This window comes from Eschrichtius robustus, chromosome 9 (genome assembly GCF_028021215.1).
Source record: "Eschrichtius robustus isolate mEscRob2 chromosome 9, mEscRob2.pri, whole genome shotgun sequence".
Classification (NCBI taxonomy): domain Eukaryota; kingdom Metazoa; phylum Chordata; class Mammalia; order Artiodactyla; family Eschrichtiidae; genus Eschrichtius; species Eschrichtius robustus.
In genome coordinates, this window is record NC_090832.1 from 107,972,652 (window position 1) to 107,997,034 (window position 24,383).

A 24,383-nucleotide genomic window follows, 5' to 3' on the forward strand; every position below is an offset into this window, starting at 1 on the left:
GGGACAGATTGTTACCCAGCTGGCATCAGGGTGGTGGCCTGGCCTGGGGCTCTCAGGCTTGCCTTTGGGGTCCTCTCACACAATGGCCCAAGGCCACTCATGTGAGCCTTGACCCAACGTCGACAGCCCTGGAGGAACACCCTGACTGTGACATTTCCTGAGGCCACAGCCCCAGCACATGGGAACACAGCACAGCCATGTTTAGAGCCACGTGAGCTGGGGAGGGGGCTCCTCTAGGATGTGGATGCCTCGTTCCCCAGGTTCCAGGTTCTGTTGGGCTCTATTGCCAGGGAAGTGAGGTCACCTCCTGGGGTTCCCTGGCCCAGACCAGTGACACCAACACGGCCTGGGCAGAGCCAGGGCCCAGGCTCTGTTGACATAACTGCTTTCAGATATGGTGGCTCTCCTCCGTGTCATCTGGGATGTTGCCATGTACAAACCATGGGACTCTCCTCCCGAGTCTCCCCATCTTCAGGGTGGCACTCATTCTGGCATCGACTTCCTAAGGAAACCATTAGGCAGATAGACCTAAAAGCACCTACAGTGCCTGTCAAACAATTAGGCTGGTATCACATGGAGGGCTGGTATCACATGGAGCACAGGTACACACTGCACAAAGGAAGGATTGCCTCAGGGTTGGCCTAGTGCAGAATCCAGCTGAAACAGGCTTGGGTCTACTCTGGGATCTCAGGAGAGTCACTCATCCTACAGCCTACATCCCACTCCCACTAAGGGAGGGCTAAAAGTCAAGAAATTTCAGACATCACCCCCTGTGGCTTACAACCTTCGAGGTCCCCCAGTTGCAGTTGATTCACGTTCACGTGTCTCATCTTGGCCTCTGGTGTAGGTTGCCCCTGCATTGGCTCCCAGCAGTCTTGCCTCCAGATCACATATCTTTGAGGAAATGCCCACCCCTCCAAAATGGATGGACATTGTTGATTTGGTCCTTGTCTATAGAGGGAGTTAGGAAAATTCTATGACTTCTACTCAATTCCTCTCCCCTGTGATTGTGTGACTTGTGCGTGCATGCACATGTGAGCGCACGTGTATTTGTATCCCTAAGTGTGATACATAATATGTATGTACTAGATATATATTATGTAGAAAATTTATGATACATAATATATATATTATACATATTGCCTATAATATATATTTTATGTATCCTAATCTTATTCTATATAATAAATTCATGATATAGAATATGTTTATTATATATAATCTGGGTATAATATGTATAGAATACCTACAGGTGCACATACGTAAACACAGACACATTGTTAGGGTTCAGCTTCGGGTTAGGGTTTTTGTGTCTCGAAGGCTTACATTGTGTGACTTCTCGGTTTGTTTTCCAGATGATCCCCCTCGTCAGTTCCATCACTGGAAAATCAATGTTTTCTCTAGTTCGCTCCACTGCCTTTTTGTCGTATGGACAATTTTCCTGTGCCTTCCAAAACGCTTTTCAGTCGCCTGGAGCCCCAACTGCCTTTATTGTGCTTCTGTTTCCCTTGCCTGAGGAGGCTGATCCACAGACATGCTTCTAAGGCAGAGGCCCAAGAAGGTAAAGCTTATGTGTTTCTTCTAGGCCTGGCCTGACTTCAGGTTTGACATTGCGGTTGTCGATTTAGTGTGAGGTTCTTGTTGTATGTGGCACGAGAAAGCAAACCAGTGTGATGTTTGTGCATGGAGCGGTCCAGTTACCCCAGCACCATTCATTGCACAGGCTATCTTGTCCCCATCGGACCTTCTCACTTCCTTTGACTGAACAAGCTTGGCTTTCTTTCGGAGCTCGCCTTTTCTTCCTTGGGTCTATGAGGATGTCTTGTGTGCCAATACCATGCGGTCTTGATGATGTTAGGTTTGCAGTCTAGTTGGAAAGTTGCAGGCAGCTTGGGACGTCCGAAGTTTGCACTTCTTTCTGAAGAGTGTATGGACAATCTTGAGGTTCTTTTGGGTTTCCAGACACATTTGGGAATTCTTGGTTGTACTTGTCTGAGAAAATCCGTGGGTATTTTTAGAGGAGTGGCATTGAATCTCTGGATATCCTCGAGGGTGTGGAATCATTTGCACAAGACAGACTCTTCCGATCCATGAGCACCACATATCTTTCCATGTTGGGTGTGTGTCATCTTCATTTTCTTTCATCGATATGTCTCTTGTCCCGTTTTCTGAGTTACGGTTCTTGTAGGTCATGGGTTAGTTGGACTCCTAGATATTTTCTTTGTGTTGTCCTCCGGGTTGTCTTCTTCCTTTCTCATTCGGATACTTTGTATTGTGTGTACAGAAAGGCAACCTATTTCTGTAGCATCAATGAAGTTTGTACCCTGCAATCGAACTGAGTTTCATGAGTTCTGTTCTGTTTTGTTTTGTTTTATTTTATAGGGGGTGTCACCGTCAGTATTTTCTATGCAAAGAATCAGGTCAATTGGAGTTTTTCCTCTGCCAAGGGTAATTCCTCTTTCTTCTTTCCATGCAATTATTATGGCGAGGACTGACTCCAGCTTGGTGAATGTAAGCAGCCAGCATACCAGGGATAGGGTTAGGTGTATGCAATAACTGCCCTCTTCTCCGTCCTCCCTCTCCATCTCTCTGAGTCCTCCAGGAAGGGCAGGACTAGGCCAGGGCCAATAGGGCTCAGCTCGCTGAGCTGGACCACTGTTTGTCTGCCCCTCCATCCTGGCCGTAATTTGCTCTACTATCTGTGACCGTGCTCTGGCTGGGAGTGAGGGATTGAGGGGATGGGGGTTCCTTCAGTCCTTTCCCCCCTTTGACACCAATCATCTGTTTGTTATGTGTTGCAAATTGCAGTCACACTGATGGAGGTTTGAAGCCAGCCTTTGGTTCAGACGTAATACCAGCCTCTGTGGGCTTATCCTGTGGGGCCCAGCATTCAGTCCCGGCCTGCTCACATTTGTGTTCTGCATTGGTGTGCTCCGGGTCCTGCACGTAACTTGGTAGGAAGCTTGGCACAGTTCTCCATTCAGCGCCTGCTGTGATGAGCTCTCTTCGTAGCCCAGTATTGGGCACATAGACTTTTGGTTGTTGGTTCCACAGCATCAACGGCTATCAGTCTCACTGGATATCAGTGTCCACATATAACAAGGGCAGCCACAGTATCAACAACTATCTGTCTCACTGGAAATTAGGGTCCACACATAACGAGGGCTGCCACAGGTCATCTGCTATCTGTCTGAATGGAAATCAGTGTCCAGATGTAACAAGGGTAACCACAGCTTCAATGGCTATTATTCTGAATGGTAATCAGTGTCCACATGTAAAAAAGGCAGGCACAGCATCAAGAGCTATCAGTCCTACTGGAAAACAGTGTCCACATATAACACACACAACTACAGGACAACAGCTATCAGTCTCTCTTGAAATCACTGTCCACATATAACAAGGGCTACCACAGCAACAAGGGCTGTCAGTCTTACTGGAAATACGTGTGCACATATAAAAAGGGCAACCACAGCATCAATGGCTGTCAGTCTCACTGAAAATCCTTGCCCACATATAATAAGTTCAGCCACTGCATCAACGGATATGACTCTCGCTGGAAATCAGTGTCCACATATTACAAGGGCACCATAGCATCAACGGCTGTCAGTCTCACTGGAAATAAGTGCCCGCATATAACAAGGGCAACCAGAGCATCAACGGCAATCAGTCTCACTGGAAATCAGTGTCCACTTATAAAAAGTCCAACCACAGCATCAAAGGCTATCAGTCTCACTGGAAATCATTTCCCACATATAAAAAGGGCAGCCACTGCATCAAAGGATATCAGTCCCACTGGAAATCAGTGTCCAAGTAAAACAAGGGCAACCAGAAGTCAACGGCTATCAGTCTTACTGGCAATCAGTGTTCACATATAACAAGGGCAACCAGAGAAATAACAGCAATCAGTCTCACTGGAAATTAGTGTCCACAGATAACAAGGGCACCAACAGCATCAATGGCTATCATTCTCACTGGAGATCAGTGTGCAGATATAACAATGGCAACCACAATATCAAAGGCTATCAGTCTCAATGGAAATCACCGTCCACATATAAAAAGGGAATCCACAGCATCAACGGCTCTTAGTCTGAATGGAAATCAGTGTCCATATATAAAAAGTGCAGGCACAGCATCAACAACTATCAGTCTGCCTGGAAATCAGTGTGCACTTATAAAACAGGCAACTACAGGACAATGGCTATCAGTCCCACTTGTAATCACTGTTCATATATAACAAGGGTTACCACAGCATCAAGGGCAATCAGTCTCACTGGAAATCATTGTGCACATATATAAAGGGCAACCACAGCATCAAAACCTGTCAAGACACCTGAAAATCAGTGTCCATATATAAAAAGGGCAACCACAGCATCAATCGCAATCAGTCTCACTGGAAATGTGTCCGCATATTAAAAGTCCAGCAACAACATCTAAGGCTATCTGTCTCACTGTAAATCATTGCACACATATAACAAAGGCAGCAACTGCAACAACGGCTATCAGTCTCACTGGAAATCAGTGTCCACATATAACAAGGGCAACCACAGCATCAACGGCTATCAATCTCACTAGTAATCACTGTCCACATATAACAAGGGCAGACACAGAATCAACAGCTATCAGTCCCACTGGAATTCAGTGTCCATAAAAAACATGGGCAACTACAGGACAATGGCTATCAGGCTTCATGGAAATCAGTGTACACATAAAACCAGGGCAACCACAGCATCACCGGCTATCAGTCTCACTGGAAATCAGGGTTGAAATATAACAAGGGCAGCCACAGGTCAACGGCCAGCAGTCTCCGTGAAATTTAGTGTCCACATATAAAAAGGGCACCCACAGCATCATTGGCTATCAGTCCCACTGGAAATCAGTGTCCACATATATCAAGGGCAGCCACAGTATCAAAGGTTTTCAATCCCACTGGAAATCAATGTCCACATAAGACATGGGCAACCACACGTTAACTGCCTTCAGTCCCAATGGAAATCAGTGTCCACATTTAGCAAGGACAACAACAGGTCAACGGCTATCAGTAACATTGGAAATCAGTGTCCACAGATAAAAGGGCAAGCACAGCATCAATGACTATCAGTCTCACTGGAAATCTGTGTTCACATGTAACAAGGGCACCAACAGCATCAACGGCTATAACTCTCACTGGAAATCAGTATCCAGATATATGAAGGACAAACACAGGTCAACGGCTATGAGTCTCAATGGAAATCAGTGTCCACATATAACAAGGGAAACCAAAGCATCAACAGCTATCAGTCTCACTGCAAATCAGCGTCCACATATAACAAAGGCAGCCACAGATGAACGGCTCTCACTCTCAATGGATTTAAGTGTTCACATTTAACAAGGGCAACCACATTTCAATAGCTATCAGCCTCACTGGAAATCAGAGTCCACACATAATGAGGGTAGCCACAATTCAATGGCTATCAATAACATTGGAAATCAGTGTCCACATATAACAAGGGGAACCACAGGTCAACGGCTATGTCTCACTGGAAATCAGTGACCACATATAACAAGGTCAATCATCACATCAACGTATATCAGTTTCATTGGAAATCAGTGTCCACATATATCAAGGGAAAGCACAGCATCGATGGCTATCCATCTCACTGGAAATCAGAGTGCACATATAACAAATGCAACCACAATATCAACGGCTATCAGTCTCACAGGACATCCATGTCCACATATAAGAAAGTCAGCCAAAACATCAACAGATATCAGTCTTATGGGAAATCGGTGTCCACATATTAAAAGGGCATCCACAGCATAAGCTGCAATCAGTCTCACTGGAAATCAGGTCCACATACAACAACGGCAGTCACATCAACAGCTGTCACTCTCACTGGATTCAAGTGTCCACATTTATCAAGGACAACCACAGGTCAATGGCTATCAGCCTCACTGAAAATCATTGTCCACATATAACAAGGGCAGCCACAGCATCACTGTCTATCAGTCTCACTGTAAATCAGTGTCCACATATAACAGGGGCACCAACAACATCAATGGCTGTCATTCTCATTGGAAATCAGTGTCCAGATATATCAACGGCAAAACAGAGTTAAACAGCTATAAGTCTCACTGGAAATCAGTGTCCATATATATCAAGGGGAACTACAGGTCAATGGCTATGTCTCAGTGAAAATCTCTTTCCACATATACAAGGGCAACCACAGGTCAACAGCTATCATTCTCACTGGAAATCTGTGTCCACATATAACAGGGGCACCAACAACATCAATGGCTGTCATTCTCATTGGAAATCAGTGTCCAGATATATCAACGGCAAAACAGAGTTAAACAGCTATAAGTCTCACTGGAAATCAGTGTCCATATATATCAAGGGGAACTACAGGTCAATGGCTATGTCTCAGTGAAAATCTCTTTCCACATATACAAGGGCAACCACAGGTCAACAGCTATCATTCTCACTGGAAATCTGTGTCCACATATAACAAGTCCAACCACAGCATCAAAGGGTATCATTCTCACTGGAAATCATTGTCCACGTATTACAAGGGCAAACACAGCATCAACGGCTATCAGACTCACTGGAAACCAGGGTCCACATATAATGAGTACAGCCACAGGTCAACGGCTATCAGTCTCACTGGAAATCAATGTCCACATATAACAAGGTCAGTCACAGCATCAACAACTATCAGTCCCACTGGAATCCAGTGTCCACACATAACACAGGCAACTACAGGACAAAGGTTTTCAGTCTCACTGGAAATCTGGGTCCACATATAACAAAGGCAGCCACAGGTCCACGGCTATCAGTCTCACTGGAAATCAGTGTCCACATATAACAAGGGCAACCACAGCACCAACGGCTATCAATCTCACTAGTAATCTGTGACCCTATGTAACAAGGGCAGGTGCAGCATCAACAGCTATCATTCCCACTGGAAATCAGTGTCCACATATAACACAGACAACTACAGGACAACGGCTATCAGTCTCACTTGAAATCACTGTCCACCTATAACAAGGGCGACCACAGCCTCAAGGGCTGTCAGTCTCACTGGAACTCAGTGTCCACATATAAAAAGTGCAACCACAGCATCCACGGCTATCAGTCACAATGGAAATCATTGCCCACATATAACATGGGCAACCACAGCATCAATGGCGATCCTTCTCACTGGAAATTTGTGTCCTCTTATAACAAGGACAACCACGGCATCAACAGCTATCAGTCCCCCTGGAAATAAGTGTCCACGTATAACAAGTGCAACCAGATGTCAAAGGCTATCAGTCTCACTGGAAATCAGTGTCCACTTATAAATAGGCCAACCACAGCATCCAAGGCTATCATCCTCACTGGTAATCAGTGTCCACATATAACAAGGAAAATAGATAATCAATGGTTATCATTCTCAGTGGAAATCAGTGTCCAGATATATCAAATGCAAATACAGGTCAACAGCTATGTCTCACTGGAAATCACTGTCCACATATAACAAGGGCCACCACAGCATCAACGGTTATCAGTCCCACTGGAAATCAGTGTCCACGTATAACACGGGCAACCACAGGTCAATGGCTATCATTCTCACTTGAAATCACTGTCCACATATAACAAGGTCTACCACGGCATCAAGGGCTATCAGTTTCACTGGGAATTAGGGTCCACATATAACAAGGGCAGCCACAGGTCAAAGGTTCTCTGCCTCACTGGAAATCAGTGTCCACATATAACAAGAGCAACCATAGGTCTACGGTTTGAGCCGTGCACATCCCGTGACACACAGAGTCTTTTCAGTAGTAAATACTGTAGCACTACACAAGGTGAGGGTTGTTGTGTCCACGGATGTGGAATCTCAGATATGGGGGGGGACCCCAAATACAATAGGCTGATTATAATTTATACAGAAATCTTGGACTGCCTGGAGGTTGGCACCCTAAGCCCATGTTGCTCAGGACTGAAAGTGCTTGCAAGCCTTTGGAAAATACGTTTTCCTTAAATGAAAATTTACATGTCTTAAGTACTTGGAATGGGTAAATTTTTCTTCCCAATACAACAGAGTTAAATAAAACTGGCTTTCTTCAGCCATCTAACACTTTGCAGCAGTTTTTTTCTTACCAACATACTGGAAAAATTACCTTATCCCTCCAAAAACAAACCTGAATAGCAGAGCCGAGTACAAGACCCTGGCCAACGATATGCTGACAAGCTCATCAGGAGTCAGGATGGAGACTGGTCCACAAACACTCTTTAAGCTGATGGTCAACAGGTGTGTCACCACCAAAGGGTTCAAACGACAGCACTGGCAAAGGCTCGTACCCGCAGTTTACCGATGGGCTCATGACAGGGTGAGGCCACTGTGCAGACACAATACTCCACATGATGTTCATGTTCAAGGGGGCCATCTCATGCCAGCTAGCTGAGTCTGAAGTCTTCATGACTTGTACAGAAATCTCATTTCAGTAGGCTTAAAAACTGAACGTTATGTCAAAAAAAATCATGAAACCCTATACTTGTATGTAACATGAAGCAGCTTCCTCATCTCTGTTCATTTAACAGAAAAAACGTGGTGACAGGAGATGGGGAGGTTGTGCTTGGCCTTTTGGAGAATTTCATCCCTAGACTAGTGACATCCCACATCACTCCTGCCCTTCATCAGGTGATGGCCCTGCTGCTTCGCTCTACCTGGCCTCTGTGCTCCCGGCCCGTATTCCCCACCCAGACAGATTTTGCATCTCTGATACGTTCCATGGGAAGAGGTGTGATGACTCAGCCTACATGTACTATATGCAAATATGCCTTGGGAAAGATTTTTAGAACATTTACCTCTGCCAGAAAAACTTGGTTTTCCATTTACCTTTATTCCACTGACAAAGCCACCTTGGCAGTATTGCTTATTATGAGATGAGTTATTTTCTGGCTTTTAATCATTACTGGGTATAGCCACTGATATGTATAAAGCCCTCCTCCTCCAGCCAGCTGGTTTATTTGTTAAACAAATATTTATTCAGTGCCTTTTCTGATCTAAAGTCACCAGCAACCAGCTGTATCATAATAAATGGTTCTGAAAATGCAACTGCATCACATTTGGGCTTGCGTCATTGTCAGATTAATAGAGATGCCTGTGGTGAGGCTACCCCCAGCTCAGCTAGAGGTTCCGTTCACACCCACCCCTCCAGGCTGGATTCCGCAGCGCCCATCTGGGGGCAGCTGTCTGTTTGGAAATAAATATGGATGAAAATAACTCTGGGTCAGATGTCTAGCCTCAACTTCCAGGTCAGTAGCAAAAGTTCACAGAATCACATCACCCCTTAGTTGTCACTCGCCTGGGGAAGCTGTGCCAGCTTCAAGCCTCATTTCTCTCTCTTTCTTTCACCCAAAAAGACAGAGCTGCCCACCACAACCACCACCACCCCCCACCCCCGCTTCAGGGTGAAGGATGGGCACCAACTGCAATACTCCTTCTGGGCTCATTGTTCTAAGACTACTACACTTTCCTGAATGGCCGCGTTGAGAAATTTACAAAATCATTTCACTATCAAGGCCACTTGGTGGATCAGTGGAAAAACATTGCATGAAAATGTTTTCCTCCAATTGCACTCTTCCTTCTCTTTAGGACTCAGGTGTCACAGGATAGATCAAAGGATCTGACACAGAATGGAGATGTTGGAACTGGATGCAAGAGTCTCTTCCCTGTGTCAAGTACAAGGTGACTGTTTAGCTGTGTTCTACAGGACATCCACTCAGGTATTACAATAGCAACAAAATACCAAACACATGATTGGTTACTAAGGACTGGATTTTTTCTTGCTTTCCTTTGCTCACTCTTACCTTTCTTTCCATCCATACTAGTACTAAGTTGGATTTCAATCAAGTGACAGTTTGTTTCTAGACAATTAATTCTGGAAACAAGCAATTGCTGAAATTTTGGAAATATGTATCATGAGGCTACAAATAAAGTAGTCAGAACATGATCACTTGGTGGAGATGATTATTTGTTGTTCTATCTGGGAAAGTCTTACTTAACCTCATGTTCTAAAATGCTAACCTCTGCTACCTGCTTACAGACTGTGGAGGGTACACAGCCCAGAAAACAATGTCAATGTTTTTCTCTAATGAAAGTTCACACTTATGCCCAAAACACTGTCCAATTTCAGAAAACACATGAGTACTCACTTTTTTAGCCTTGGTCTTTGTGATGGTGTCAGAAATCTGTTTCTTCCTTTCCTTTAGTTTTAGAAAATAATTCCTCAAACTCATGACAATCTATGGATGGCTCTTCAATTTTTTCCCAATAAGTGAAACACTGCAGTCTGTAAAGTTAAGCAAAAGACCCATGAGAGAGCCATCAAACCAAACTGCAGGACATTATGGTGAGTGGGAACAGATGGGGACGGGGAAGACAGAGGCGGCAGAGGAGCAGGGAGAGGACAGCAGGCAGTGGAGGATGGATGGAGATCGAGGAGAAGATACTCTTTTCTGTACTATCACCATTTTTTTAATCAACGTGATGAGAAACAGCATCAATACAGAATGAGACCTTTGCCTGGAAAGAGTCATTTCCAGGAATTCTCAGTCATCAAGTCGCCATATAAAAACATAAAAGAACAACCCCTCTCGGTATGGCTCTCAAGGCAGGAAATGTCTGATATCTCACAAATCCAACCTGACCCATCAGCTTTGTGGGTTATTTGTGGGTTGAAAATGATTCACTTCATGCCCACAGAGGCACCTTTGTCTCCCCACCGCTGCCCATCACTGCATGTCACCTGACTCTTCAGTGACTGTGGAGTCATGTAGTACCACCTAAAAAGGGGAGATCCATTTAAAAAAAAGCAGAACAAAAGAACTTCTTATACTGCATATGGATAAAATGTGTTTGGGGCACAGTTGGAAATGATGCCTTGACACATAGAAGTGACCTGGTAAATTACTCAGAGAATGAGCTGCAAAATCAGAAGTAGTCAAAATCGATAGATTCCTGCCCCATTATGATTCAGTGAAGAGAAAATTAATATAAGAAATGAAATTGAAACTGGTAAATATCCTATTTCTAAATCTGTGCCACATCACATACACACACACACACACAAATTCAAAGAGTCACGAGAACTTGGGACAAGGAAGTCCAGTGAAATTTAAAGGGCATGCTTTTTCTTGCACTGGCACATTCCACAGCCATGTCCCAGCACTGTCCCAGGGGTCGGGGAACCAGGTTATGGAACATGCATGGATAAGTAATACACCAGCAGCGTACCTGCTGGGAGGCATTCTTTTACAAATATCATATCTTTTATAAAAATCATATAAGTTTGTGATTTTATGACCTCACAGTGTTGCAAATAATCTACAGAAGTGCTATGAAATGCTCAGAACTAAATCATTTCACACATGGGGTGTGGATGTGTGTATTTTTGTGTAGCACATTTCTGAATAGTAAAACAAGACTGTGCCTTCCAAAGGATGCAGAAAACATCCTCAAGAGTCAGTCTGTCTAAGTATTTGATTTACTTTTATAAGATATTTGTCAGAGTGAGGTTCTGCAATGAGGCAACAGAGCATGTATGCTAAGAAAAATATATCCCTCTATCTGTAAAATGTCAATCAAAAACCACATAGACAGAAATCTGTATATTGATTCATGTCATTTGTTTTATCCATTTGATACTTCTGGAGAAGAGTCTAAAATTGCTTCACTAAATACTGATGTAATCATCTACAGGCAAGTTTTATTTTTATTTATTTTATTTTTAATAATTTCCCCCCAGAGTTTTAAAGGAAAATGCTTCCCTCATATTGACAAATTGTGCAAAGATGAGCCCCCGTTCATGTTATCTTTTACTGTGCAGCTGAATTCTCGTCCAATACAGAGGCTTCATCAGCCAACAAGTCTCTATTGGCTGCTTCCTGCTGCCTTTGTCCTGGTTCAACCCGAATCCAAACAAGCCAGTTGGCAATGGTGGAGGAAGAAATCCACACGCCTGCGGTGTTGGTGAAGTGCTACTCCCAGCTTGTGGTGGGAGAGGAAAACCTGATCCAGGAAGCAGAGGGGGTGGGGAAGTGGGGCGGCACCTGTTCAAGGAGGGGGAGGAGGGGGAGGAGCTAGAGGAGGCCAAATCCCCACACCTGGCAAAAGAGGAGGTGGGGAAGGAGGAATTCCCACTCCAGGAAGAGGTGGGGCAGGAGGAATTCCCACTCCGGGAAGAGGGGGGCAGGAGGGATTCCCACTGTGGGAAGAGGGAGGCAGGAGGGATTCCCACTGCGGGAAGAGGGGGGCAGGAGGAATTCCCACTGTGGGAAGAGGGGGGAAGGAGCAATTCCCACTGCGGGAAGAGGGGGGCAGGAGCAATTCTCACTTCGGGAAGAGGGGGGCAGGAGCAATTCCCACTCTGGGAAGAGGAGGGGCAGGAGGAATTCCCACTGCGGGAAGAGGGGTGTAGGAGGAATTCCCACTGCGGGAAGAGGGGGGCAGGAGGAATTCCCACTCCAGGAAGAGGGGGGCAGGAGGAATTCCCACTGTGAGAAGAGGGGGCAGGAGAAATTCCCACTGCAGGAAGAGGCGGGTAGGAGGAATTCCCACTGCGGGAAGAGGGGGCACATTAGGAATTCCCACTCCGGGAAGAGGGGGGCAGGAGGAATTCCCACTGCGAGAAGAGGGGGCAGGAGAAATTCCCACTCCGGGAAGAGGGAGGTAGGAGGAATTCCCACTGCAAGAAGAGGGGGCAGGAGGAATTCCCACTCTGGGAAGAGGTGGGGCAGGAGGAATTCCCACGCCGGGAGGAGGTAGGGCAGCAGGAATTCCCTCACCAGGCAAAGGTAGGGGAGGGGATGGCAGCATCTCTGGACCAGGCGGAGGAGGAGGTGAGGGGCACGGTGGGCTGGGCAGCGCAGACCAGGGCGCAGCACCGGGCGGGGGCGGTTGGGGAGTCGTGGTGCTCAGATTAGGCATCTGGCGGGAGGACTTCGGAGACAGAGGCAGCGCGGGGGGGATGTCATGGCTGTTTTCAGAGGAGGGGAAAGCAGAGTGCTCGTGGCTGGTTTCAAACTCCGTGTGAAGAGAAGGATGGGAAGGCTGTGAGCTCGCCTGTCCTTGACCGTCAGACCAGGGCCGCGACGCGGGTGGTGGAGTCTGGAGAGACAGATGTGCATCGAGCTGAACTGATATTCGCCTTGGAGGCACCACCAAAGAAATATCTGCGCAGAATTTGGTCTGAGGTCCGGGAGGTGAGGACGGCCCGGCTGAGTCTCCATTCGTGGCATCAGGCAGGGCGCCCATGGGAGGACGAGTCAGCATCCCACCCTCCTCTGTTGGGGACGCCTGGATGGACTTTGCCTGTAAAATCCTTTGATGCCCTGAGTCCTTTTCTCCCAACCTGAGAGCTCGCAGACACATGTCTCCGGAGGCGGCCGGGTACTGCTTCTCTAGCTCAGCTATTTTGGTCCTCAGATCCTCAATGGTCTGCTCCAGCTGCTGAATGACAGTGGCCTGACACTCAGATTTCATGTCACAAACTTCCTGAGGGGCAACAGAGACTTCACAGTTAAATATAAAATAAGGAATACTCAAAATACCAAAAACTAGTTTTACAAAATTAAGCAAAATGTATTTGTTTGTTATAATACTTCTAAACGCTCCCTCCACGGAAAGACACTATTGCTACTTCCACGTGTCCCTTCTTTTCTAGCCTCAGATTTCAAACTGGTTTACACACGTGACCATGAAGTCCTAAGGCCTTTGTCTAATCTTCGAATGAAATCATGGAAGACCGGCAGACCGCTGAGAAGAGGGAAGAAGAGGCTGAGTGACAGACCCACTTAATGCCATGATAGGCTATTCTCTTCCTGCCCAGTAACATCTGATATTAGGACGTTCCCTAAAGACATTTTAAATCCTGAGTTTTAAAGGTAATCACAACCTTTAAAAGGTAATCTCTAAAAGAGTCTCCAATAAGATCATGGAAAATATTTCTGATATCCATACTGGCGTATGCATATGTCTTATGTGCATGTATACAACTTACATCACGTTTACTACAATTCAAATATTTTATCCAAGGCATTTCAGAAAGGGATGCCTTTGGTCACCACAATTTATGAAGATGGCTGAGAGCAACTGTGACCCCGTATGGGTCACCCTCACACGCACACGGTGTCTTCCTCTCCCAAAGGGACACTTTCAGGAAAAAGTGCTTTGGGTAGAGAAAAGGGGGGAGCCCTCTGGGTAAACTGATTACCAATAACAGATGAGTAAGAAGAAAAGACAAGAAAGAGGAATGGGTAGAGAAAAAGGAGGAAAGCAGGGACAGGTGGTAGGAGAGAAGCGGGGACAGACTCCAGCTGACTGAAGCTCAGGATCACACACTTGCTCACACAGGCTCAACTGCTCCCTTAATGCTGGAATGAGAGGGGAGGGGGGAGGTCCCCATGTTCAGAACTGCTTCTCCAGAGCATCCAGGGTTTTTCATAGATGACTCCAACAGATGTCACCAAGAGGAGCCACCATCCGTGGCACAGACACCTACTACCTTCCCCTCTTTTCATCTACAGTGAAGGAATAATTAAGAGGTTAATACAAAGATGACAAAAACTACTGGGTTGGCCAAAAAGTTCATTCAGGTTTTTTCATCTCTTGATGGAAACCTAGGTTGTTTCCATAACTTGGCAATTATAAATAATGTTGCTACGAACATTGGGCTGCATGTATCTTTTCGAATTATTGTTTTCATTTTTATTTTTTCAGATAAATACACAGGAGTGAAATTGCTGGGTCACATGGTAGGTTTTACTTTTTTTGAGAAACTTCCATACTGTTGTCTGTAGTGCCTGCACCAATTTACATTCCCACCAACAGTGTATGTGGGGTCTGTTTTCTCCACATTCTCGCCAACGTTTGTTATTGTGTTCTCTTTTTTTACATTTTCTTTTTTATTATTGTTTTGAAAATTTTATTGAAGTATAGTTGATTTACAACATATTAATTTCTTCTGTACAGCAAAGTGACTCAGTTTTGTATATATATATATAGTTATTGTGTTCTTTTTGATGACAGCCATTCTGACATGTGTAAGGTGATATCTCATTGTGGTTTTGATTTTCATTTCTCTGAGGACTAATGATGTTGAGTATCTTTTCATGTGCCTGTTGGCCATCTGTATGTCATCTTTAGAAAACAGCCTATTCAGGTCTTTTGCCTATTTTTAAATTGGGGTTTTTGGTTTTTGTTTTTAATATTTATTTATTTATTTAGGCTGCACTGGGTCTTAGTTGTGGCATGCAAGAACTTCGTTTTGGCATGCGGGATCTTTAGTTGCAGCATGTATGTGGGATCTAGTTCCCTGACCAGGGATCAAACCCAGGCCCCCTGCATTGGGAGCACAGTGTCTTAGTCACTAGACCATCAGGGAAGTCTCAGGGTTTTTGTTTTTTGATGTTCAGTTGTATGAGCTGTTTATATATTCTGGATATTAAACACTTACCAGTCACATAATTTGCAAATATTTTCTCCCATTCAGTAGGTTGCCTTTTCATTTTGTCAATGGTTTTCTTTGCCATGCAAAAGTTTTAAGATTAATTAGGTCCCATCTGTTTATGTTTTTATTTCTTTTGCTTTAGAAGACAGATGCAAAAAAACATTGCTATCATTTGTGTTAAAGAGTGTTCTGCATATCTTTTTTCTAGGAATTATATGGTTTCTGGTCTTACATTGATATTTAGGTCTTTAATCCATTTTGAGTTTGTTTTTGTGTAGGGTGATAGAGAATGTTCTAATTTCATTCTATTACATGTAGCTGTCCAGTTTTCCCAGCACCACTTATTGAAGAGACTGTCTTCTCCATTGTATACTCTTACCTCCTCTGCTGTAGAAGAATTTGACAATATAAGCTCAGGTTTGTTTCTGGAGTCTCTATTCTGTTCCATGGCCTCCCCAGGAGACCCTCCAAGACCAGCAGGTAAGTCTGTCCCAGGGTCCTATGAAATTGTGGTTTTGCCCTTGTTTCTGGTGTGCATGAGATTTTGTGTGCGCCCTATAAGAGTGAAGCCTCTGTTTTCCCCAATCCCGTGTAGCTCCTGCAACCAAGCCCCACTGGGCTTAAGCCAAATGCTCTGGGGTCTCCTCTTCCCAGTGTCAGACCCCCACACTGGGGGGCCTGATGTGGGGCTCAGAACTCTCACTCCTGTGGGAAAACCTCTGTAATATAATTATTCCCCAGTCTGTGGGTCATCCACCCAGAGAGTGTCAGATTTTATTATATCACAACTCCACCCCTCCTACCAGTTTTTTGTGCTTCCTTCTTTATGTCTTTAATGTAGAGATATTTTCTGGTAGGTTTCAGACATTTTCAACAACGGTTGTTCTGCATATTTTTGTGATATTGGTGTCCTCCTGAGAGGAGGTGAGCTTAGGGTTCTTCTACTCCACCATCTTGGCTGCTCTGTCAGGATTCACTCCCCTTTGTTGCATTTAATATTCTCTCGTTGCCTTTTGTTTTTGCCAATTACAATATGTCTTGGTGTGTTCCTCTTTGGCTTTGTCCTCTATAGGACTCTGCACTTCCTGCACTTGGCAACTGTTTCCTTTTCCCAGGTTGGGGAAGTTTTCAGCTATTATGTCTTCAATTATGTTCTCAGCCCCTTTCTCTTCTCTCTTCTCCTTTTGGGACCCCTACAATGCAAATATTAGTATGCTTGATGTTGTCCCAGGGGTCTCTTAAACTGCCCTCATTTCTTTTCATTCTTTTTCTTTTATCTACTCAGCATCAGCAATTTCCACTGCTGTCTTCCAGCTTGCTGATCCATTCCTCTGTATCATTTACTTTACTATTGATTCCTTCTAGTATATTTTACATTTCAGTTATTGTATTCTGCATCTGTTTAGTTGTTTTTTGTATTTTCTGACTCTTCGTTAAAAACTTCTAACTTCCCACTCTGTGCATCTATTCTTCTCCCAAGTTCTTTGATCATCTTTACAATCATTACCCAGAACTCTTTCCTAGGTAGATTTCCTATATCCACTTCACTCAGTTCTTCTTCTGAGGTTTTTTTCTTGAACCTTCATCTGGAACATTTTTCCCTGTCACCTCATTTTCCCCAACTTGCTGTTTTTATTTTTATGGGCCTGGTAGGTGCATTTCCTGACCTTAGAGAAGGGGCCTTCTGTGGGAGACAGAGTTCCAGCAGCACGCTCCCCTATCATCACCAGAGCCATATGCTCTAGGAGTCCCCCCTATGACGTCTGTTTGGGTCTTTCTGTTGTGGCAGGCTGATTATGGTCCAGTAGGCTTGGTGGCTCCCAGTCTATTTAGTTACCTGGTGTGCATTGTGCAGAGGCTGCTGGCCACTGGTTAGCAGAAATGGGTCACGAGGCAGTTGACTGCAGAACCTCAGGGAATCCCAGGGCTAGTGCTGGCTATCTGGTGGGCAGACTCATGCTCCAGGTGATGCCAGGGCTGTTGCCTGCCCACTGGTGGGTGAAGTCAGGTTCTAGGGCAAGTACCAGCCTACTGGTGGGCAGAACCAGGCCCTGAGGTCTGGTTGCTGGGCCCCAGGGGTCCTAGAGCAGGTGTCGGATCACTGGTGAAGGAGGCCAGTTCCTAACAAAGATTTATGTGGGTCCCGAGTTTTCTTGAAACTTGTGTTGGCCTGCTACTGGGCAGGGCCTGCTCTCTAGTGGGATGGCTGGTCCGCAGACTGCAGTGCTGTGGTTTTCTTACAGCTAGTGTTTGCACCCTGGTGGGTGGAACTGGGTCCAGAGACAACTATGGGCTCAAGGGGTTTTAAGGCAGCCTGTCTGCTGATGGATGAGGCTGTGTTCATGCCCAGTTAGTTACTTAGCCTGAGGTGTCCCAGCACTGGAGCCAAAATGGCCCTTGCCAGCACCAGTGTCCATGTCCACATGATAGAACAAGCTCCCCAAACAGCTGCCACCAGTGTCTATGTCTGCAGGGTGAACTGCAGGGAGAGGAGGTGAGCTTAGGTCCTTTCTACTCTACCATCTTACACATTTTCTCCCAAACTTCTTTTTTTCTTTTAATTGAAGTATAGTTGATTTACAGTGTTGTGTTAATTTCTGCTTTAGAGCAAAGTGACTCAGTTATACATATATATACATTCTTTTTTATGTTCTTTTCCATTATAGTTTATCACAGGATATTGAATATAGTTCCCTGTGCTGTACAGTTGGTCTTTGTTGTTTATCCATTCTCTATATAATAGTTTACATATGCTCACCCCAACCTCCCACTCCATCTCTCCCCCACCCCCGCCTTGGTAACCCCAGGTCTGTTCTCTATGTCTGTGAGTCTGCCAAACTTAATTCTTAAACGTTATTACCACAGTCAGCTATTTTTCATCATAGGTTTAAGTATAATAAAAGAATATATAAAACTTAAAAGCCATGAAGAAGAAGAGGGGGAAGAAGAAAAGGAGAAGAGACTGATCCTAAATCAGGTTCTCACTAAAATTTAGTTTTAAAGGGAGAAAAGGGGGGAATTCCAGTGGTTAAGACTCTGCACTTCCACTGTAGGGGTCAAGGGTTCGATCCCTGGTCAGGGAACTGTGATCTCACATGCTGCATGGCACGGCCAAAAATAAAAAAATAAAAAAAGAAAGAAAATTAAAAGAGAAAAGGAAAAAAGTGATCTTTGCAATTCTGTACAGAATCTATACGAGTGAATCCTTATAAATGGAGGAAAGATAACAAATCTATTTTAGTCAACACAGTAATATATCTTATATATCACTAATTTTGAGATTATTTATATTTTAAAATATTGCTTCAAACCTCTAAATTGTTACAAGTGGTAGAGTCTGCCATCCACTTTGGACAAACAATTATATACAATAAGTCAGCCAAAATTCTTCCATTTCTGTATAATTTTATATGTGGGTGGTGTTGGTTAGTTCTTATAAATTGTTTGAATACTTACATATCACAAAAGACAAGTTGTCATTAAAAATAGTATGTTCGCCAAAGTATTTTTCAAAATACAAGATTATCTGATTCCCAGAAAAAGAAACATTACTGTATTAAGGCTAAAACTGTCAAAAAGAAAGCCAAGATACATTCAAGGAAAGCTTTTGCTGAAAACTTAATTTGCTCATCTTTGAAACGTTATTATGTTTACTGTGTAAGCAAGATACTTTCAGAGCCTAGAATATAAAACCACTTATAGGTAAGCTAACACTGTGATAGTTTATTCTATAAATGTTAATATGAGATATGCAATTCATTTTCTACAATATTCAGATTTTCAAGTTCTGCTAAATTCTAAGGCCACGTTATTGTAGACATCTCTAATATTTGAATTCTACTCTTCACAGAAGCCTACAAATTCTCTATGTCTCATGCTCTGAGTTCTAAAACATTCTACGGCTTTGGAGAAAGCCAATGAGATTCCAGATTTACAATAAGGCAACACATGCTGTACATAATCCTATAGGAAAAGAAACCCAGATTTTAAATCGATAATATTATGCACAGAAATAAAGTGCAATCGATTTCAAGTTCAAAACGGAATTTCAAGTTTGAAAACGAATTTCAAGAAAGAAGGAACTATCAGAATATATGGTGACTGGTAAATAACTCACCTCAGGCTCCTTAAAGTAGAACATATTATGGAAAAGAAGAGTATCACACAGAGAGCTAAAATAGCATCTCTGCAATCCTTACAATGAAAAAGATAAGGAATTACTGAAAATGGAATATTTCTGAATGGAAACGACAAGTGTCTTCCAACCCCTTCATTGCATAGATGAGAAATATGGGGTGCGGGGTGGGTGTTCAGTTAGAAATCATCATTGATGGTGTAACTTTTGACATCTATGGCACTGATTGATAATCTGATTGATGGGAAGGTACAGTTACCATCATTAGTGAATAACCAAAGTGGAAGTAATAAACAACATGTCTGGGAAAGGGGTCAGAAAAATGGAAATAAACAACCTTTTTGGTTCCCTCACATCTTCTGAATGCTCTCTCTCACTACTTGAATTGCAGCAAGGTCCTGCACTAACTCTAAAGCAAAATATTCCTCAACTCTCCCAATTAGTGCAAGGAAGAAAAACAGTCTTATCGCAATTTTCCTTCAGTGATGGTCTGTGGATAAACATCTCACCTTCTCACCACCCTCTGCACCAACACATAACTAGCCTCTAAGGTCATTAAACTTCTAAAGAACAGAACTCACAGCAAGTCTGGTGGAGTGGCTCAGGGGTGTATGCACGTGTCTGCAAATGAAGGGAAAGCCCTGCAAGCAGTGATCTGGGAGCTGTAAATAAATTCTAGCTGGTTGTCAGGTTTGCAAATACAGAATCTATAAATAATGAGGATCAACACTACATCAAGACAGCAACTTTGGAAGCCAGAGTATTGCCCAGACATACGATAATAATGACAAGGCAACAGCTAACATTTGAAGTGCCCTACTATGGGCCAGGAGCTCTTCTAAGCACTTTATAAAAATTAGTGCATTTAAATCTCACAAAACCCTATGAGACCAGAGTTATCATTATCCCCATTTTGTAGAAGAGGAAATTAAGGCACGGAGAATAGAATACGTTGCTGAGGTTCCTCAGGTAACAGTGGGGTAACTGGGATTTGTGCCCAGGAAAACTGGTCCAAAGCCCAATCCTCAGTCACTATGGGGTGAACAGAAGAAGGATTTCTATGACGAGCACCTCTGCTATAGACAGTGTGGTCTCCATATATTTCTTCACTCATCAAACATTTTCTGATCTGCCCAAAAATGTCAGGTGCTATGTTAGATATTGGAGGGACAAGTAGAATAAGGAGAGTCTTAGCTTTAAGGAGGTCAACTGTCTATGAGACATGCGTAACACAACAATTATGGAAAAGCAAGGTAAGTATAGGGTCCCAGAGCAGAGGCATCAAAAGGGGTCTCTAGATGGAGGCCTCTCTGGGGACGTGCTGAAGAGGGAGTGAAGTTTGACATGAGTTTAGATTAAGAAATAGGAATTCAGTGAATTAAAAGGTGGCAGTAGGAGTGAGAAGGAAAAGATACCAAAGACATCTTATGAAGGATGCTAACGCCTAGAAAACAAGGGTGTCATTTTAAGGCTGTAAGAAGCCAAACACGTAGGAAATAGTGGGTGATGAGGCTAAAGGCAGAGGATGGCAAGGGAAAGCCTTGCATGTCACCCGGGGGTCTGACTCTTCTCTCAAACACCATGAGCAGAGAGCAGGCATGAGTACATTTGGCTCCTAGAAGGACAGCTCTGGAAGGCTGTGGAGGGCAGATCAGAAGGGACTGAGACTGGAGTGACCAGACCTGCTGGGAGACCACTGCAGGGACCCAACAGGGCTGCAGAGAGCCTGGAGGGATGGGGGGTGCGGCCCCTCACGTCACCAGGACTCCCACATTTGCTATGTCCTCCCACCGCGATGCATGCTCATTTCTACATCTGGATCTTCAATCTCTCCTCCATCTGAAATGCTCTCTCTCCTCCCCTCTTCTGTCCAAAAATGATCACTTTGAGGACTTGCTCTAAGTTTCCCCTTTCCTAAGAAGCTGTCCTTAATTAAAAGTTCTCAACAATGTTCCCATTTTTTAAATTCTGTAATACAACATACACTAAATACCTTGGCCGAATTACATTACAGCTTGCAGATCATTTCATGTATACAGAAGAGCCCCAGACCGTGCAATTCTTTGTATTTCCTTCAATACCTACCACAAATACCTTGCACACGGCATGTCAGCACATGTCCAAGAAGCATCCTTTATAAGCTATGAACTTTTATCAGCTCAGCTATCCCTTTAGAGCAGGAGTCCCCAACCCCCAGGCTGCAGACCAGTACCAGTCTGTGGCCTGTTAGGAACCGGGTCGCACAGCAGGAGGTGAGTGGTGGGCGAGCGAGCGAAGCTTCATCTTCCTCTCCCCATCGCTCCCCATCACTCACATTACTGCCTAAACCCCCCACCCCGTCCATGGAAAAATTGTCTTCCACGAAACCGGTCCCTGGTACCAAAAAGGTTGGGTACCGCTGCTTTAAAGCAGCTGCTTGAACTGTTTGCCCTTCTCCACAGGTCATCAACAATGTTGCCCAGCACAAAGGGATTTTACACCCGCTAAAGCTCAGTAGAACAAAGACACAACTTCATTTCACCTGCAAGTCCTACTGCCCCAGAGAAAAGCAAAAACAATGTGTGACCTCTAATGCTTTTCTGACATTCTCACCTCAAATTGTAACTGCTTTCCAGATGCCTGCTGGTTTTCACTCTTAAAACTGACAAACCAATTTCTCTTTTTTCTTTACTTCTAAAATTAAAATGTCTAATATTTTTCCTCTGAGCTAGGTGGAGTTTCCATAAAATGAAAATGTATTTTTCAGAAAAACCCTGTCTTCCCCGTAATGCATCACGGTGAACACCTTCCAAAAATGTCACCATTTCCCAAGTCGGTGCCTCCATGGGGGTTTCATTGTGTCTCCCCGCTTCCCAACTACTCCTCTGTCACTGTGCCAAAGTGTTTGTCATGGTACCTAAGAACGTTCACAGTCTGAGGCAAACTTCAAGGAAGACTAACCTGTAATTTTGGACTGCAACCAAGTCTTTTCCCTCCCCTTTAATCCCTCTTTTTCTTACTCTGGTCTGTATTTTAGTTGTTTACTCACCTTGGAAATTGTTGTGTGCTGGGTTTATAATTCACATGTGAATTCATATCACATTTTGTCTTAGAGTTCAGAAGAAACATACGTTTACCTCAACCTTTGATATGTCTAATACATTCTCATGCAATTCGAGTGGTTTGTTTCTGTGTCTCCATCACTATTCCTTCAGAACTATGTTCCCCACAACTCTCTTTTGATCTGACCAATTCTGTTTTACTCTCTGAACTTGCCTCTGCCAAGACACAGGTGAGTAACCCTCAAGTGCCGTCAACCAGGCCACCCCACTTTGTTCATACGCATTCCTTTCATTCGCTCCTAAATAAACATGTTTCTGAAACTAACAATAAATTGTAGTGAGTGGCCATTGTATAAAGAGAACTAGAAAAGATACTCTGAAAGGAGGACCAATAGAAAAGAATACTCAATTCCTCAATTAAGTTTGTAACCCTATTAGGCATTGAGAGGACCCAGGAGGACTGATCAGAGCAGGATCCTGGGGGAAGAGTTTTAAGCCAATTTCGAAGGAGGTTAAAACTGGACTGAGATAAGATTTTGCCACTTACCTAAAATCATACACTTTTTTCTGACATTTGAGAATTTATTTGCATACAACATATGTGGTAAGAGAGTGTTGATCTTGATTAATTTCTTTTCATTATCCAACACTCTGTAATAGACGTGGCTGTTCTCAATTAATCCATACCGGAATGTGTAGGAAGACCCAACTTTCAATTGCTTGATGTACCAATTCCTACCCAAAGCTAGAGTTTTCAAAGATCAAACTCTATTCTATTTACCTTTCAACTAGTACATTTACATCAGAAGGGTGTTGAGAGCTTTAGGAAAATACTTCGAAGCACACATTTTATATATAATTTCAAAATTATTAATTATTATTAATTTAAAATAATTTATATAATTTTAAAATAAGTTAAAAACTGGGTGGTAACCAGTTTACCTACCATATATTAATCTTTAACGTAGAAGTAAACGTTTCTAGAGAATGTAACTGATATTTGGCTATTTATATATTGTAGAATGCAAAAGGATTTACAGTTTAAATAGTATTTCAAATGCCAAAGAATAAAAAACAGGCTTGAGACAGTCCTGTTTCCGTTTTATGAAATACCTCTTTAGATAGAGCAGATTTTAGAGCATATTATTTGAAATTAATCAGTAAGTGAGATCTAAAGAAAGCAGTTTTGTTTTACAACTTCCTGATCCCACGGCACCATGGGTGACAGTGCTCGGGGGCGGCCAAGTGTCTCACTCCACAGGCGAAGAGTATCTCCGCACCTTCCACTCCTCCCAGCTGAGAAAAGGCTTTAGGAATCATGTGTTTTGTCTAGGGATATGGAGCTCTCAGAATTATTCACTACAGGGAGAGAACAAAAGACAAAACCAATTCCATAAATTCCAGCGTGCTCGGATGGAGAGAACAGGTGACTGGACGCGTACCTAAAGAAAACCGAGAGTGCAGGATGTGCTTCACCTCTGCGGAGGGCCCCACCCTCTGAGTGCCTCACGTTCATCAGTCACACAGCAAACCCCCCAGAAGCCCCCCACTTCCTCTGCAGGGGCAGCTTACAGACAGAGAGACTGCTGTCTAGTAACTAAGAAGCAAGGCATTCAGAGGAGCTTCAAGATGGTGGAAGAGTAAGACGTGGAGATCACCTTCCTCCCCACAGATACATCAGAAATACATCTACATGCGGAACAGCTCCTATAGAACACCCACTGAACACTGGCAGA

The 24,383-nt window shown here is 43.8% G+C and overlaps 1 pseudogene; it reads right to left on the reverse strand.

Moving 5' to 3' along the window:
• Positions 1–8,214: 8,214 nt before the first annotated feature.
• The window catches only part of LOC137769158 (formin-2-like), a 42,038-nt pseudogene continuing 25,869 nt past the window's right edge, over positions 8,215–24,383 (reverse strand).